Raw genomic sequence first — 5823 nt, forward strand, 5'->3', positions numbered from 1 at the left:
GATTTGTCTCCTGGATTTCGATATGAGTCAACATAAGTGAATTTAAAACTTTTCTTCTTTTAAAATTAAAAAAAAATACTGAAAATTTGCTTTTACGACTCTATTCCAATAATTACTTGGTATCTTTGATCGCGCTGTTTCAGGGCACACCCCTCTCTTTTGTCTAATTTAAGAATAAAATCTCTGGGCCTCGGCTTCTTGAAACTCTTTGGGAGGAAAACAGAAATCCCGTGACTCTGAACGCCTTTCTCTTTCTTCTTCCCAGTCATAGGGTCGTCTCTGATCGTCTCCACGTTTCTCAGGGCCAGGGACCTGCCCACGTCTCATTCTGTCCTCCTGGGCAGAGGTCACTGGACTCTGGGACATTGGGCAGGACTCACGATGACTCGTGTTTGTCCTCACTGTTCCGAATGGACAAGGCGCCACCGCTCGCTTTGCCATTGCAGCTGGCCTGGTGACAGCCCTCCCGTTCTACCCTTTAGGAAACTGAGGCAGGAGTGGCTGAGTGGCGTTTAGGTCGCGGAGCTGCCCCGGGGGGAGGCCGAGCTGGGCCGCGCGTCTTCTCTCCGGTGTCCTGGCCCGGGGTCCTCTGAGCGCCTCTGCCCTGGCGCAGCCTGCGCGCGAGGGTCTGCGGGAGGGGTCTCCCTCCTGCGAGGGGCGCTCAGGCCCCGAGATGCCCCCTCTGGGTTCAGCCAGGCGGACCACGTGAAGTGCCCGGCGCTGCCGGAGAGGCTGTCGCCCACCCGCCACGACCCTGCGGGCGCTGCCGTTCTTGTCGCCCCGGCCACCTGCGGACCAGACCGCGCCCCGGGCCGGGCCCCGCGGGGCTCCGCCGCGCGCAACACGGGTCCGGGCGGCCCGAGCCGGGAGAGCCCGGTGAGGACACGCCGTCCGGCCGGGGAGTGGGGGTGGGGGGGGGCAGGCCGGCCGCGCCTCTGCCGCCCACGCGCATTCGGCGCGCGAAAGCACCAGCTCTGGCTTCACGTTCCAGAAAATGTCATCTCTCAGAGACAAGGGACATGTGCGCAGTGCCCCCACCGCCCTTGGGGGCGGGGCGGGGCGGGGCCACAGAGCGTCCCTGAGGGTCTGGGCACTGACCCCTTCGCAGCCGAGACGCCACTGTGCTAGGGTCTTCGCCTCTCCGTTTTTCCATCTAACAAATGAGGATAATAATGTCACCCGCCTTCAAGAGACGGTGTGAAAATGAATAACATGTAAGCCCTAGAGCTAGGATCTGGCCATCGTAAGGACCCGACGAATGTGAGCTTTTCATCATTATCCTCATGGGCACCATCGTTGTCATCATGGGCATATTTTAACCTATGAGCCACGGTTCCCAAAGAGGAGAAGCAGCAGAAGCCAACCGAGGGGCCAGAGCGCCCTGCCCCCAAAGCGCTGGACTGTCCTGCTTGGCGTGCCCAGGCGCTGTGACCCCTGGGGACTGGGCTATCTGTCCCCGAATCTCAGGGCCCTTCCAAAGCCACCGCAAGGAGAACACCGTCTCCTCTCAGGTCCCAGAATTCGTGACTCGGCAGGAAGCTGAGCATGTACGGGCACCTCCACGGGGTCCCCTTGGTGTACTAAAGAGGATTCCTTCTAGTCCGACACTCTCGTTACTAAGCTTCGCTACGGGCAAAAAGTCGTGCAGTGCTCTCCAAGGGCACGAAGGAGCTCAGACTCTTTATCCTCAAAGAAGTCTCATCCTCTTATGAGTTACAATATGTATCCAGATCATTAGAATATAAAAATATGCACGTATAGACCCCTGACACTTTGTGCTTAATGCTTAATTTGAGTCTAAATTTATTTGTTTATAGAGAATGATTTTTATCTATTCTCTCCTATGGATTCTTAGATCTTTAAAAGAAGGGGCCATGTCTATATACAAATTGCCCATAACAATGAATGCTTGATAAGGAATGAATGAATAAACAAATGACTCCTGTGGTCTGAAAAGTCCCTAACGGAACACGGGTAATTTCTACCTCACAGAAGTCGCCCCTGATCCATGGTAGACACTTTCCAAGACCCCAAATGATGTCTGAAACCAAATATAATACCCAAGTCTACAAATGCTGTTTTTAAACCAATACATACATGCCTATGCTGAAGTTTAATTTATAAGTTAGGCCTATGAAGAGATTAACAGCAATAGCTAATAATGAAATAGAACAATTGTAATAATATATTGTAATAAAAGTTGTGTAAATGTGGTCTCTCCCTCTCTCAAAGTGTCTTATTGTGCTGTGTCCACCTTTTCACCGAAACGAAGCGCTGCCCAGCTTCTCTGCGGTGTACCTTCTGCAAGAAGTCACGGGGCAGAGCCTCGTCGAGGGGGCTGCTTGGGACTCGGGGTGAGCACAGACTGTGCCCTTCAGAGGCTCATAATCCATTACATGTTTACTGTGAGAACGGAGAGGGTGAAAAGTGAGGGCTTAATGTGGGCTGAATTCGAGGTGGGGGCAGCCAGCTCCCCGCTGGCCATGTGCAGGTGGGCGGGGAGGGGGGGGAGGAAAACCATTGCTTCGAGTCTTTTGGTCTCAGCACAGTGGTGCGAGTAGCTATGAGAAGATGCTGATGCCACCGTGTGATTTCCTGTGACTCAAGTTGGGAAGAAAGCGTCTCCTGTGCGTTTCCGTTTCAAACACAGATGCTCATCACAGTTCTTGGAAGTCACTACTTCCCTTAAAGGCAACTGGTTCTCAGACAGAAACGATCCTCTCATCGAAGTCTTGCACGAGGCCGTGAATTAAAATGCTTTGAGGGAAGTAAACATTTGATTCTTAAAACGTAGTGAGTATGTTCAACAGGTTTGAGATTTTTAAATTTTAAGAATTTAAATTTCAAGCCGGATTTTAAAACGATGTCCTCAAATTAGCTTCTCGCATCTTCTACCGTGAACAGTCATTTCCCCAAGTTTCTTTGATGATCTCTAACCATCTCCATCATAGATGCCATCGTGTTAGGCGCATCTATGCTACAGAATTTAGAGACGCGAAGGAGCTGGCTGGAGAAGGGAGAGGACACAGGCAGCTGTGGCCTGTAGATTACTTTCTCCCTAGTTAGGATCTACATTTTTTTTTTGAGTCTGTTTTTTATGAACGGAAGAATTTTATCTTTTTTTTTAGATCCTTCCCATCTAATGTGTCTAATATAAGACACAGCAGGTCCTTCACGAAAGCTAGATTGAGAATTAAAAAAATAAATAAGTGAATAAAAAATTAGTAGAAAGATATTTGTCTTTTCTAGTTTTGATAAAGGACCGTTCAGGGCTTTGGAATCACATAAAATTCCTAACCCCACCTAATTTGAACTGTACACAACATGTAGGTCAATGGTTGGTTGCCATTGTTCTAACTCAGCATGTCACAAACACAGGGGACTAAATTGACAGTGATATATTTCATAGTGGGCAGCATCCTGCTCTTTTTGTAAATAAGTAGTCCTAATCTTCCAAGTTTCCAGATTTTGGCTCAGTTAAAGAGAAAGAAAAATGAGAGCAAAAACAGAAAATTATAAAAGGTCAGAGAAAAGTTAGGCTCATGTGTCAAGAGACTGGAACAGAGAAGCAGGTAACATGGGATAAGATCGCATGCTTCTATCCGCAGGGAAGATTACAACGTAATTAGTCACTAAAGGAAAGACACTCTTAGGCAGGCATTCGAGAGAAAAATTCATCACACAAATTGGAGAATTAAATGTCCAGCCTTCGTCAATGCCAAGGGCATCTTGACTCTCACTCCATTTTCGTCGACCTGATTAGACACCCCAGGTGTTCAATCAGATCTTATCTGATGTCACAGTGTCTGGTAAATTGTGATACAGTGAAATTAAATGGCCTCGCAGAACGCATAATTCCAGCACAGCACTAAAACGGACCCCCTGAAGTCTGTTCTGAAGGAGTCTTCACGTCACCGTCTCTGAAGTGCATACTTGACGGCTCAAGTGGAGACATCAAATCGACATGTGTGTGAGGTCAGTGGACTAGGGAGAAATCTGAGCTGAGAGAAAATGCTAAAACGATACAGCCATGAGCAGCAGTGAACAAGTAACCACGGTAACCACAGTATCCACAGTGCGTATTGCCATTTTGATGACTGCACAGGTAATATCGGCTCCAGGGAAAAGGGCACTGTGATAAAAACGCTAAATGACCTTCAAACTATTAATTTATTCATAGAAATAAGGCCGGACAAAGAATAGCCTACGATATATGTCTTTGCATGACTGTAGAATTTACATGAAAGCCTATTTTTAAATAAGTGAAAAAGATAATCCATTCAGACTTGAATTCGCTTTCCACACACCTTCCAATTTCTTGAAATTACTTTACTTGATCTTAGAACTTTACTTATTATGCAGGCAAAACTTGCACGTTTCCATGCAAGTGGAAACCTGGTGTGGTGTGGGCACACTGTTGAGTCCCAGCGCAGAAAGTGGAGATGAATTAAACCTTGGACTTGGGGAGAATATGGGAACAGGTGTGAGAAAAACACTCCCCCTACTTCAGCTGTACCTAATCGATATAACAAATCTTAATGAAATATATCCTGAGAAAGTCTGGAGATGGAAAATGCACATAATTTATTTACCTCACATTAAATAGCAAATGCGTATTGACAAAAGACACCAAAGAAAAAAGTCACTAGAGCAGGGGTGGCGTGTGTCTGACTGCAGTATTTCCTGATTGGCGGGGGGGACATTAAAGGAAAAATAGTAAGTCCTATTCTTTTTCTGAGCTCTGGAGGCCAAAATAATAACATTAGGCAAACTATAAAGAGAGAAGCTGTGAATGGTTATGAAAGCTCTGTAACAAAGGCCCCAAAACTCAGCAGTGGAGAGAAAACATGTATTATAGAGTCTGTGGGTGCAAAATTCAAGTGGGAACAGCGGAGACAGTTGACCTCTGCTCCACAGTATCCGGTCCCCAGATGGACGACCCGAAGCCTAGGGTCATGGAGGATGGATTCACTCGTGTCTCGGCTGGTGGATGCACTGGCCATGGGGGCCTGGGACTCACGGCAGGTGAGCCTGTCCCACACCTCCCTGTGTGGCTCACCTGGGCTTCCTTGCTACATGGCAGTTGGGTTCCAAGAGCATCTTCAGCCTCTACTCAAGAAAATAAGTTAGATTTAGGCGTCATGAAGGGACTCCATTTATGGTTCCTTGCAAACGATGAGCTGTGCTCAGTTGCTGTTTCCATGAGGCAAATCAAATTTGAGCCTCTGCTGCTTCTAATTCTAGTGTTCCCTGGGCCTAGATACTTCCTCTGCTCTGTAGATACAGCCACATATGTTTTACCTTATTTTTGAGTGTATGTGCACGTGTGTTTGTGTGTATTTCTATACTGTTGAGTGAAGGGTAGCGTTCTTTGGCCATATTCTGTTCTTTTGATGAGAAGTCTAATCTTATTTAAAATGACAATTCACTTTTGGAATGTTGGGGCAGGGGGAAGAATGGCTTTTGAAGGGAACCTAAAACATAGCCTCATCTATGGCCACGCCACCCTAAACAACCCCCATCCCATCTGATCTTGGAAGCTAAGCAGGGTCGGGCTTGGTTATTACTTAGATGGGAGACCACTTAGGAAGACCAGGTGCTGTAGGCTTAAAATAAATAAATAAATAAATAAATAGATAAAAGGATTGTAAACTGACAAGGTCCTTGCAATCTGTGAGGTCAACCAAGGGTTGCCTAGCCTAAATAAATAAATAAATAAATAAATAAATAAATAAAAAACAAACAAACAAACTGAAAACTAAAAACAAAACACAGCCTCAAGCATTGACTTAATCTTTAAGGAAGTTTGCCCTCCTTTTGTTG

At 46.7% G+C, this 5823-nt stretch overlaps 1 pseudogene; it reads left to right on the plus strand.

The window, feature by feature from the left end:
- Positions 1-5489: 5489 nt before the first annotated feature.
- On the plus strand, positions 5490-5608 carry LOC118607487 (annotated as a pseudogene).
- The last annotated feature ends 215 nt before the right edge of the window (positions 5609-5823 follow it).

The sequence above is a fragment of the Rousettus aegyptiacus genome, unplaced genomic scaffold, assembly GCF_014176215.1.
Source record: "Rousettus aegyptiacus isolate mRouAeg1 unplaced genomic scaffold, mRouAeg1.p scaffold_m13_p_8, whole genome shotgun sequence".
Classification (NCBI taxonomy): domain Eukaryota; kingdom Metazoa; phylum Chordata; class Mammalia; order Chiroptera; family Pteropodidae; genus Rousettus; species Rousettus aegyptiacus.